The sequence below is a fragment of the Eumetopias jubatus genome, unplaced genomic scaffold, assembly GCF_037043125.1.
Source record: "Eumetopias jubatus isolate StellerSeaLion01/CBP00866 unplaced genomic scaffold, mEumJub1_p1.0 scaffold_5, whole genome shotgun sequence".
In the NCBI taxonomy this organism is placed as follows: Eukaryota; Metazoa; Chordata; class Mammalia; order Carnivora; family Otariidae; genus Eumetopias; species Eumetopias jubatus.
The window spans coordinates 80,068,189-80,081,236 of record NW_028274811.1 but is presented as its reverse complement, the minus strand read 5'-3'; the positions used below and the strand labels follow the sequence as shown (position 1 = coordinate 80,081,236).

At 39.3% G+C, this 13,048-nt stretch overlaps 1 long non-coding RNA gene and 1 pseudogene across 1 annotated transcript in view; one reads left to right on the top strand and one right to left on the bottom strand.

The window, feature by feature from the left end:
• LOC114208743 (uncharacterized) overlaps window positions 1-13,048 on the bottom strand; it is a 134,870-nt gene that overhangs the window by 91,017 nt on the left and 30,805 nt on the right. The gene's annotated exons all lie outside the window — the stretch shown is intronic.
• LOC114208742 (small ribosomal subunit protein eS1 pseudogene) lies at window positions 7,568-8,358 on the top strand (annotated as a pseudogene).

The window sequence follows — 13,048 nt, the reverse complement described above, 5'->3', positions numbered from 1 at the left end:
CCCTGATGTTTGTTACCTATGACTTTTTTAGAAGACTCTACTTCCTAGGACTCCAAATGTGATGCCATATCATGATGTCTACCCATAGGGTTGCAAAAACACCTCATCACTTACAAAAGCATTCTGATTCATCCAGTAACCAAGTGAACCAAGTTATAGAAACATGAAGTGAAAACATTTGGTTCCAAATTCCTGAGTTATCAGATCAATAATCCTGGTTTTCATCCCATCCAACAAAAAGCACATGCATGTTTTTTTAAGTGAAGAGTTCCAAGCACATCCTTAGGATATTTAATTTCTACTATGCTTTCTTTTTTCTTTTTTTCTCCCACAAAAGTTAAACTCATCTTTACTTACTGGAAAAAGTAATCTGTGTAGTTGTTCTCATCTTCCGTGTGGGAGCCTCTATCTGGAAGGCTAAGCATTTATTGACTTCAAAGACAGTGGCAACATGCAGACAGAGCATATACACCACCATTTCTCACCACAGATGCTTTCTGTTAGAGGATAGGAGCTGTGCTTAAAACAAATGCCAGAAGGCACCGAAGTACCAATTACTAACTATTTAAGGACAATGCCATCTCCAGAATGGAATAAGGCTCACAATTATGAAAAAAGTTGATTCTGTTGCAATAGTTAAGTGCTTTCACACTCTCTAGCAAGCCTTTATAATCTGTATTAATCACAAGTTTCTTTGGGAATGCTTGTCTAGGGATAAGCTTAAACCATTAATTAAGTCACTGCATGCGTGATGCTGGAGTTGTTCTCTCCTTGCTTATAATACATACTTGTCTACTGGTCTGAATGAGGAGAATGGGACACAGATGCCCGAGCTGCCTGCCTCTGAAAACCCAGACTGTGGGGTGCTGCCTTGTTAGGGGCTGAATTGTGTCTCCCCAACTCCGACTTCATATCTTCAAGTCCCAACCCCCAGGACCTCAGAGTGTGACTATATTTGGAGACAGAGTCCTTAAAGAGGTAATTAAGTTAAAATGGGACTGACAGGGTAGGACCTAATCCAATCTGACTGATGTCTTTATAAGAAGAGGACATTTGGACACACAAAGAAAAGTCTGAGCTCCAGGGATGCCAGAGCATGAAGAGACCAGGTGAGGACACAATGAGGTGGCCATCTACAAGGGACAAAGAAACTAAGCCTGCTGATACCCTGATATTAGAATAACAGCCTCCAAAGCTGTGAGAAAATAAACTTCTACTGGTTAAGCCACCCAGACTGTAGTATTTGTTATGGCAGCCCTAGGAGACGAATATGCTTCTTCCTGAGAGATTTTAGTATCAGAGGATTCTCTTAACCTTTTTCTTCATGATGACCTGTTCACAAATTTAACTGTATGTGACCCCAACTTAGTCTGTTCTTTATACTAGATACGGAGAGAAACCTTAAGAGATGTTCCCACAACACAGGGCTCTCGTTTCCTCAGGGTATCAACTGACTGGGACAAATAGCAGGTGCCTCCTTTATATGAGAGAGACATTTCTCAATTTCACACAGTCCCCCATATTACCTACTGTCATATACCCAAGTGTTGTATGCATTTATAATATCTATCTGACCTCTGTAAGCATCCAAGCCCCTGGGATGGTTTGCTCAGAAACAGGCTGCAGAAGTCACAGTGCTTCTATCAATGTGCAGAGACATTGATTAGGCATCCCAGGGAGACCGGGCTACAACAGGCCTATTAAAAGCATTTCCTCTAAAGCCAGTTGACATTGATTTTTTTGGATACACCTCTGAGGACATAACAGAGTCACGGAAATCAAAAAGCAATATTCTGGCCATTGCTATCACTGAAGGAGAGTTACCTTGTATACATACCAGCTAACAAAAAGTGAGGCTATCCTTCCCTTTTCCACTTGCTTATTTAAAAAATTATCATCTAAGCGGCGCCTGCGTGGCTCAATCAGTAGAGCGTCCGACTCTTGATTTTGGCTTGGGTTGTGATCTTGGGGTAGTGAGATCAGGCCCCAGGTCAGGCTCCGTGCTGAGTGTGGAGCCTGCTTGGGATTCTCTCTCTCTCTCTCCCCCTCTGCCCCTCCCCACACCCTCATTCTCTATCTCTCTCTCTCTCTCTCAAAAAAATGTATATATATACATATATATATGTGTGTGTGTGTGTGTGTGTGTATACACACACACACACACACACATATGGCTATTATGTGTCCAAAGGGAGATACTATAGTTTGGTATAAATCAGGGATTTGAGTTGTTGCAGGACTTTTTAGTCAAGAATTGAAAAGATTAATTTTGTTCCAAATAAGTTTGGTCAAAAGGCTGTTCTTCACCAGCTTGTGATGCCATCCAGCAACACTTTAGTTAGTCCTCAGCTCATTTATAGATGGTGGGAATAGTCACTAGTGCCTCCAGAGATACTCTGTGAGCCCCACCTACTCTCATGGTCAAGGAGAATCCCCAGAGAAAGCCCAGACTGTGGTAGGGATGCACAGAACAGTGGCAGGAATCTCTCTGCCTGTCTCTCCCTAGCCCTCTCCTCCCTCACATTCATTCCTTCTCTCCTCCTAAAGCAGATTGAAAAGATATTCGGTGGGAAGGGTTCCCCAGCAACCAGAGTTCAAGGGCAGCTGCTTTGGGAGGAGGCTCAGGACTTCCTCAGAACTTACCATGGAATCACACTGGCACAGGCACTGCTTAGCAATAAAGACTTCAAAGAAAAGAGCCAGCATCTCAGTACTGACCTGTGCTTCCCCATAAACTAAGGATGCCAAAGGTTCATTTGTTCAAATGGCCAAATATTAATCCAGTGGCCTGCCTGGACAGAAGCTAAACCCTACTTCCCACAAACCCACACAACAATAGCCTCTTCCACATATATCCACTCACCACCATTCTCACACACAACCAACCACCCACATACTCACACACAGTCACTACTCACAACACACACACCAACAGATACCACCCACACACAACACTAATCAATACACACACACACACACACACAAACACATACATCGCAAGAGGCACATTACAAAAACCCATTGCAAAAATACAGCTCTCATAAATGAGTCAAAAGGAATGTGAAAAACAAGAAGCATCAACAAAATCATCTCAATTCTGTTCTTTTTGTTTCAGAATCTCCACCTCCGATTTACGCTAACCCAGACTTTAACATTGACTTCTGAAGGGAAATGTCTAGTACCTTTGATAACCATTTCTTCCATCTTTCCCCTATTTTCTGGCCTGATATTTCCTGAATCTAAGTCCATTTAGGCAGGAGGATCTGTTGTAGTAGTCTTTACTCAGTGTGTCCTCATGAAACAAAGGCAGAGCGTACATTGTCACTAAGTAGCAGACCACATTCTCTCACCATGCCTGCCCTCTTGCCCAAAGCAATGAAAGCTTCTTTACTAATGGAATAATCCAGTGGAAGGTAATCAAGCCACTTTGGAAGGGCCTGTATTATGTGCACTATGGGGTGGGGGTGGGGCTGTTTATCGTGTTTTCAGAAATAAAAATTAGACATATGCCCTCATCTAATTTGTAAAGAGATTATCCAAAAGCAGTCCATTTATGATTATGCTAAGCCTAATGTGCTAGCAGATGACTGTGAGCCCCCTTTTCCACTTCTGCTGCCTACTCGTTCTCTGTTTTACTGCTCATTACCTTTTTCATCAGTGTGTAAGACAGAAAGGTCATGGTGATATGTATGTCAATCCCTTTTGTTTTATCTTTGTAGCTCTGCAAAAAAATTTGCAAGAGGAATAAGCTGGAACACATATGAGACATCAGGATTGCCTGAGGAGTTTTATTAACCCTGTGTTCTTTGCCCCCCAATTTGTACAGCTAATGTAGTTGGTTGTATAAACCTCTGCATGAGATAAATGTGCCTTATTTTTCCATCCTTGGCTCAGTATAAGAAATGCTCCAACAGCAACTTGGCAAATGAAAGTAATCAATAAAAGCCACTACGAAGGTCCTGTTAACCCAAACTATGATCTGTTCCATAGTCTTCTGTCAAGTTCTAAATCATCCACACCAAAGTTCTCAAAGCACAATGTCTCTGGTAGGATTTGACATAAAAAAGAAGTGCATGGGAGAAAGGGGAACCCTCCTACACTGTTGGTGGGAATGCAAGCTGGTGCAGCCACTCTGGAAAACAGTATGGAAATTCCTCAAAAAGTCAAAAATAGAGCTACCCTACGACCCAGCAACTGCACTACTGGGTATTTACCCTAAAGATACAAATGTGGTGATCTGAAGGGGCATGTGCACCCCAATGTTTATAGCAGCAATGTCCACAATAGCCAAACTATGGAAAGAGTGCAGATGTCCATCAACAGATGAATGGATAAAGAAGATGTGGTGTATATATACAATGGAATATTACGCAGCCATCAAAAATGAAATCTTGCCATTTGCAATGATGTGAATAGAACTAGAGGGTATTATGCTAAGCGAAATAAGTCAATCAGAGAAAAACAAATGTCATATGATCTCACTGATATATGGAATTTGAGAAACAAGGCAGAGGATCTTAGGGGAAGGGAGGGAAAAATGAAACAAGGTGAAATCAGAGAGGGAGACAAACCATAAGAGACTCAAACTCAGGAAACAAACTGAGGGTTGCTGGAGTTGATGGGGGTGGGAGGGATGGGGTGGCTGGGTGATGGACATTGGGGAGGGTATGTCTATGGTGAGCGCTGTGAACTGTGTAAGACTGATGAATCACAGATCTGTATCCCTGAAACAAATAATACATTATATGTTTAAAAAAAGAGAGAGAAGTGCATGTCTGACTCCATAATGCCATAATTACACGTAAAACTGTTGTCAGTTGTGGACACTGATAAACTCTATCTGACATAAAGAAAGCCACCTGAATTTTATGAATTTCAGTAAATTCAACTACAATGGATTCATTGCCCAACTTCAGGATGGCGTGAATGAGAGTTGTACATATGGGATTTTCAAACTGTTCAAGGAGAATTTTAACATTCCAGTGTTTGAGAGTGATTGATGATCAATTAATGACTAATACAATCAGTATAATTAATGATTCATACAATCAGTACTATATTACACATTGTATAAATAGACAGGCTGAAAGGGTATTAATGTTAATTGAGGATACTTTGCACTTACATACATAGACATTTCATTGTTAGGTGCGTAATCAATTGGACTGTATTTTACAGAATGTATTAATTGCCAATTATTGTCAATGATATTTATTCCATTGTTCAAATATAAAGCATTCAAACTAATCCCTGCAGAATTTCCCAAGGCTCTGTTCTTTGTTTCAATAAACATTTGCCTTCTCTATAGTGTAATACTTTGGAAATTATCTCAAGCTTGATCAAGAATACTGACTCTAATTCACCTACAACCTAAAAAAAACCAAAATGTTAGTATTTCCTTAATTTTGTGAGGCCACTATATTATCACTCATTTATGAGTAATTGTTGTTGCTTGTGGTATAATGACTTCACTCTAAATGGCATGGGAAAAACAGCTAATTTTTTTTCTGTCTTCAGAGATCATCAGAAGTCAAAATGTACAATAGTTGGGGAGTTCAGGGTTTAGGAATATGTGGAAGGGAGCTTGCTCTCCCAGGCTTTTTCTAAGAATGTATTCTGATTCTGATGATTCTAGCTAAACTTGGATAAGGAAAGTTAGAAAACACTAATGATAGATTTACTTCATGCACTAGGTCAATGTCTGAAATTAGGTTTTCATCCACTCAAACTAACGATTTAATGTGTATTAATAGCCACTGGTTAGATTTACCAAGAATTGATGCTAATGAACCAGCAAGCAGTTTTATACAAACAAAAAAGCCAGCCCTCATATCTTGCAGTATAAAATCCCCCTGGTAATAATTTATTAATGAGAAAAATAATAAAAACAACTAACATTAGTTCAACTCTTTCTAAGTCCCAGACACTATTCTAAGTGGATTATCTCATTGAATCCTCAAAAACAACTCCATGTTGTAAAATTGAGACATATAAGGGGTTCAGTATCATGTTCAAGGTCACAGTTGTTAAGGGGCCTGAGCTAAAATATTCTCACTCCAGATCCCCTATTTTAAACTAGCATATTATATAGCCTGTAAACTGAATTATAAATCACATCTCTACATAGCTATGCCTGAAACTGTTTTATATCAGCTCCATAAGGACAAATTCTCATGCTGCTGTTAGTTTTCTTTCCTTCCGCTCTTCAACATTCACAGAGCATGGATGATATGCAATCACCTTCTGACTTTCCTAACTCTTTTCACACCTGGAGCACAATTCTTTATTTTACAATGTGAATTAGAAAACAGCAACATATACAAGGCTGCATAGGATCAGGGTACAAAACAAAGTATCACCTCACAGAAGCCACATCAACGTGGGAATTAAGGTTAACTAATTCTGACTGGGTCAGAAAAATAAAAAGGAAAATGGAGTCAGGATGTTTATAGTCTTAATTTCTTCCCCTTGGATAACTCATGTCACCTCAACCTTACCTCAGATATAACCTATGCATACCCCAGTCTATTCATCATCCTGTGCCCACCACTAAACCTTTTTCAATGAAAGGACCTATAACACACTTCTCCCTCAAAACCACCAAACCATTCTTTGCCATCAATTTCAAATCTCTCAAAGTGTCATTCTCCCCATAAATCCATTCAAAATCGATCACTGAAAAGCGTTAGCGCAGCTATTCCTCATCCTGGATGTTGAAGTTCAATGGCTACTTGTCCCAAATTCTAACCAATTTGGTTAGAATTTTAAAATTATTATATCCACCTACATAGATACCCCTCAAATGCACATATCCTCAGATTTATGTTTGTTACAAATACTGTGTTTATTAGATTTACATATGGTCCAATATCTTTCAAAAGTATCTTCTCATTCAATACCTACAAAACCATATTACTACAATATGAGGGTGGGAATCTTCAAAATTTGTTAGTATAAAGAAATCCTCATAATAAAAATATTTGACACCTTTGATTGAGAAGCACATAGACTAACTTATGAGTTAAATTTGTTGATTATTTTAAAATATGGTAGTCCCCAAACCCCTTAACCATGAGGGATACATTTCAAAATACCCAGTAGTGTTGAAAATAGTGTTGAAATGAAGATAGGGGTGCCTACGTGGCTCAGTCGGTTAAGCGGCTGCCTTCAGCTCAGGTCATAATCCCAGGGTCCTGGGATCGAGCCCCGCATCGGGCTCCCTGCTCGGCGGGGAGCCTGCTTCTCCCTCTCCCTCTGCCTGCCTCTCTGCCTACTTGTTCTCTCTCTGTATCTCTCTGCCAAATAAATAAATAAAATCTTTAAAAAAATTATTTCCAAGAAATGAAGATAATACCTTACCCTATATATACTACCTTTTTTCTTGTACATACATGATAAAGTTTAATTTATAAATTAGGCATAGTAAGAGATTAATAATAAAATAGAACAATTACAACAATATACTGTAATAAAATTACATGAATGTGGTCTCTCTCTCTCCCTGTCAAAATAACTTATGGTTGCCTTATAAATACACAGAACACCTTTTGGCTCCCTGAGCAGTGCCATGGCGGTTGGCAAGAACAAGCGCCTTACCAAAGGCGGCAAAAAGGGAGCCAAGAAGAAAGTGGTTGATCCATTTTCTAAGAAAGATTGATATGATGTGAAAGCACCAGCTATGTTCAATATAAGAAATATTGGAAAAACATTAGTCACAAGAACTCAAGGAAACAAAATCGCATCTGATGGCCTCAAGGTGTTTTTGAAGTGAGCCTTGCTGATCTGCAGAATGATGAAGCTGCATTTAGAAAATTCAAGCTAATTACTGAGGATGTTCAGGGCAAAAACGGCCTGAGTAATTTCCATGGCACGGATCTTACCCGTGACAAAATGTGCTCCATGGTCAAAAAATGGCAGACCATGATTGAAGCTCATGTTGATGTCAAGACTACCGATGGTTATTTGTTTCATCTGTTTTGTGGTGGTTTTACTAAAAAATGCAATAATTAGATTTGGAAGACCTCTTATGCTCAGCACCAACAGGTCCATCAAATTCAGAAAAAGATGATGGAAATCATGACCCGAGAGGAGCAAACAAATGACTTGAAAGAAGTGGTCAATAAATTGATTCCAGACAGCATCAGAAAAGATATAGAAAAGGCTTGTCAGTCTATTTATGCACTCCATGATGTCTTCGTTAGAAAAGTAAAAATGCTGAAGAAGCCCAACTTTGAATTGGGAAAGCTCATGGAGCTTCATGGTGAAGGTAGTAGTTCTGGAAAAGCTACTGGGGATGAGACCAGTGCTAAAGTTGAACGAACTGATGGATATGAGCCATCAGTCCAAGAATCTGTTTAAAATTCAGACATTTAATGGTCACAAATAAAAAATCTTATTTGTGATGTTTAAAATAAATAAATACATACATACATACATACATACATACATACATACATACACAGAAAAAACTGATGGTTGCCAGAGGGAAGGCAGGGGAGTTGGAGAATGGACAAAATGGGTAAAGGGCAGTGAAAGGTACAGGCTTCCAGGGGTAGAATGAACAAGTCATGGGAATAAAAGGCACAGCATAGGGAATATGGTCAATAATACCATAATAGTGTTGTATGGTGACAAATGGTAGCTCCACTTGTGAGCACAGCATAATGTATGGAGAAGTTGAATCACTATGTTGTACACCTGAAACTAATGTTATATTGTGTATCAGCTATACTCAAAAATTTTCTTAAATATTTTATTATCCTGTGTTCATCCTTCTTCTCGTGATGATGTGAGATGATAAAATGTCTATGTGATGAAATGAAGGTGAATGACATGGGCTTGCGATGTCTCCTTAGGCTACTATTTACCAGACAATTCATCAGAAAAAGAATCATCTGCTTCCTGATTGCAGATGCTGAAGGTAACCTGAAACTGCAGAAAGGGAAGCCACAGATGAAGTTGGCAGGAAGAGGGGGGGTTGTCTATAGTATTTCACATATGTAATGTTACTTATTCAAAAATTCCATTCTTTGACAAAAATTACATTTCAAGCTTGCTTATTTATGATAGATGTCCAACCTCTTTGGAAACATGAGTCCACTCCTTCTAGAGTCCATCCATCAGCAGCACATTAGGATCCCTCCCTTTCCTTCACATATCCAGCTTAGGTTTCAGGGTCCCTTGTTACAGAAAAATCCCCGTTGACATTTTGAACTCTTTTGCTCTGCTGTCTTTATATGTCACTGGTGTGGCAACATCCCACCTCCAGATGAACCCAACTATTTTCTTTCTCCGTTCCTGCCATGAGTGGCTGAGCACTGCTAGAGGAAGTCCACCACCAGGGCAGACTAACATCACTATGAACTAATAGGACCAACCTCAGAAAGGTGGTCACCTCTATCTGACCTCCCTAATGATGTTTCTCAAACCACCTCATTCGAAATCTCTAAAATGACTACTTACAGGCTTCTGGCTGGCTCCGCTGGTAGAGCATGTGACTCTTGGTCTCAGGGTTATAATTTCAAGCCCCACATTGGTTAAAGAAATTACTTAAAAATAAAATCTTTTTTAAAAAATAAAAAATAAATAAAATAAAATGACTAAAGTACCCTCATTTTTCCTCAAACCTCCAACTTTCCCATTCTCAATTTTCCTCCCTCTTTCCTCCAAGAAATGATGTGTCCTCTTACTTCACAGAAGAAATGGAGACTGTCTCGCTCAACATGTCAACTTACTTCGGCACCCTTCCCATTCACCTTGTAGCAAAGAGAAACTACCCCTCTCCTCTTTGAGAACCAACTCTCTTGCTCGGATTTTATTTATTATCCTAAAAAGATGTTCCTTCAGGACTATGATAGCATTGAATTTCATCTCCTCTGGAGATGAAATTTATATAATTGACTTCACAGGAAATTTATATAACTGACTCTTTCTTATCCTTGTATTTTCAAATCTTATACACACACACACACACAATCTGAATCCATCTTTCCCCATGGACTTTAACCAGAGTCAAATCCCTGGCAATCAATTAATCGATCAATAGCCTCCACTGACCCTTCCATCACAGTTTAGATACCATTTCTTTTTTTTTTTTTAAGATTTTATTTATTTATTGGAGAGATAGAGGAAGAGAGAGCAAGCAGGGGAAGGAGCAGAGGGAGAGGGACAAGCAGACTCCATGCTGAGTGCCCAGCCTGATGGGGGCTCCATGAGGGGCTCCATCTCAGGACCCTGAGATCATGACTTGAGCTGAGACCAAGAGTTAAACACTAACCAACTGAGCCACCCAGGTGCCCTGATACTGTTTGTATCCCCTTCTCCCCTTACATCCCACTCACTTTTTATCTAAATAACTCTTGCTAAGTTCACTAATGGCTTTTAATATCTAAACCCAAAGGATGTTCATTCTGGATCCTCATCATCTACAATTTATCAGTAGTTTTGAGAAGGTTGACCTCTCCCTCATGGTTTTCAAGACAGAATCACATCTAGTTTTCTTGCAACCTCTCTACTTCTCTGTGTTCTTTCTCCTTCTTCAAAGTCATTAAATGGAATTATTTTATGTCTTCTTTTCTTCTCAGTCTGTGTTCTGAGGAATTTTATCCAATAGAAATTTAGTTATCAGCCATAAGCTAGGGTCTCCCAAATTTACTTCTCCAGTCCATTCATTTATTCATTTATTGTATAAGAATTTATTAAATGCCTACAATATGCCAGTCACTTGGGATAAAAGGGTGAATGAACTCAGACTTTTCTGAGTTTAAGACCCATTTATCAAAAAAAAAAAGACCCATATATTCAACTGCCTACTATTATCTCCACTTGAATGCCTCAAAGGCATCTCAAATTAACACGTGTTAAACCAAACACATTATCTCCTCAAGTCTAATCCTCTTCCCAAGTACTTATTGGCACCACCTGCCAACCAGTTGCTCAAGCTAGAAACCTAGGAGTCTTCTTCGGTATTCCCTGATCCTTCACCCCATTCAGGCCCATTTCATTGTTACCTCCTAAATACATCTTGATTCCATCCACTTGACTCTCAATCTCTACCCTCAACTCCTAATCCCACGTACCATTATCACTTAACTATACCAACTCCTATAAACCCCCAGCTGGGTTCCCTGGTTCTGCCTCTCCTCCTTCCAATTTTAAAAACACAGCTTGATATTATGATCCATAACCTCTCTCCCCACACCACCACATTCGGCCCTCTTTCACTTCTTTAAACACACCATGCTCCATCCTACTACAGGGACTTTGCAATGCTGTTCCTTTGCAAAGGAATGTTCCCCCAATCCTCCTCCCCTATGTACCTGCTTAAATCTACCCACACATCAAATTTTAGTATGCTTGTCAGTTCTTCTGTGAACTAAACCCCACGTTATGCTAGGTTCCCTACTGTATACTCTCGTGATGGCCTCCCTTCTTAGCACTTATCACAGTTGCAATTTTACATTTACTTGCATGTGATTTTTGAAATTAATATAGGTCTTCTCCAATAGATTGGAAGCATAATGATGACAGAAGTTATTTAATTTTTGCTCTTCATTGATTGTTCAGCTCTCATATAATACCTATCCCATGTTAGGTTTCAATAAAGACTTGTTACATGAATGAATGAATGAATGAATGAATAAAAAAATCATTCAAAATCCCATTACCCCAAAACAGGCAGTTATATTTTCGTGTATTCTCTTCCAATAATTTTTATGTAATTATATTTTGAGATTTTTATAGTTTGGATAGAAGCTGTATCTACAATTTTAATTTTAATACTTATATCAAACCCCAAAAGTTTTCTGAAATTATAAGCTATTCTTCAAAAACCATTTTGGGGGCTCCTGGGTGGCTTAGTTGGTTAAGCATCTGCCTTCAGCTCAGGTCATGATCCCAGGGTCCTGGGATCGAGCCCCATGCCGGGCTCCCTGCTCAGCGGGAAGCCAGTTTCTCCTTCTCCCTCTCCCTGCTGCTCCTCCTGTTTGTGCTCTCTCTCAAATAATAAAATCTTTAAAAAAAATTAAAAACCTCCACTTTTAATGGCTCCATAATATTCCAACTTGTGCGTCTAGTTTAATGTATTTAAATACTCTCCTATTATTAGATACTTGGGATCTTTCCAATATTTTTGCTGTTATAAATAAAGCAACAGTGATCATTTTTGTACATTTTATGCATCTAAATTTATGGCTACTTATATGGGATAAATCCCTAAAATGGGATAAATTCCAAGGTTAAGATGTATAAATTTTTTTAACACTTGGGGATACCTGGGGCACCAAAGTGGCTCAGTGGATTAAGCATCCAACTTCTTTTTTTTAAGATTTTATGTACTTATTTTTCTTTTGAGAGAAAGGACAAGCAGGGGGAGGGGCAGAGGGGGTAGGAGAAGCAGACTCCCTGCTGAGCAAGGAGCCCAACATGGGGCTCCATCCCAGGATCCTGGGATCATGACCCCCAAGCAGAAGGCAGCCAATAAACTGACTGAGCCACTTGGGCACCCCAAGCAACCAACACTTGATTTTGGCTAGGTCATGATTTCAGGGTCATGAAATCAAGTCCCACTTCGGACTCCAAGCTCAGCACTGAGTCTGCTTGTCCCTCTCCCTCTGCTCCTCCCCCTAGTCCCTCTCTCACTCTCTCTCAATAAATAAAATCTTAAAAAAACAAACAAACAAAGACTTGGGGATATCTGAATACTAAGAATATAAAAGCAGTAAATGATATTGTAGCATTTATATGTACCTCTGTTGAAATAAATTACTCAGATTTAGACTGCAAGTCAGGGTGGAACTAATCAGTTTACTAAAAGCATTCATTCAACTTTTAAAACTATACTTTGTGAATAGGTTACTCCAGAGCAAGAATGATGAAATATTTTTCAGGATGGACTTATTTTTCAGCATTTTGCCCTAGTGTCTTGAAGAGAACTCTTTCGAGAATATGCTTTCCCAGTTTGGGGTTTGGGGGTTGTTTTTTTGTGTTTTGTCTTTGTTTCTGATTTACAAATCTGGTAACACTATTGCTATAGTTCAATAGGATTCTT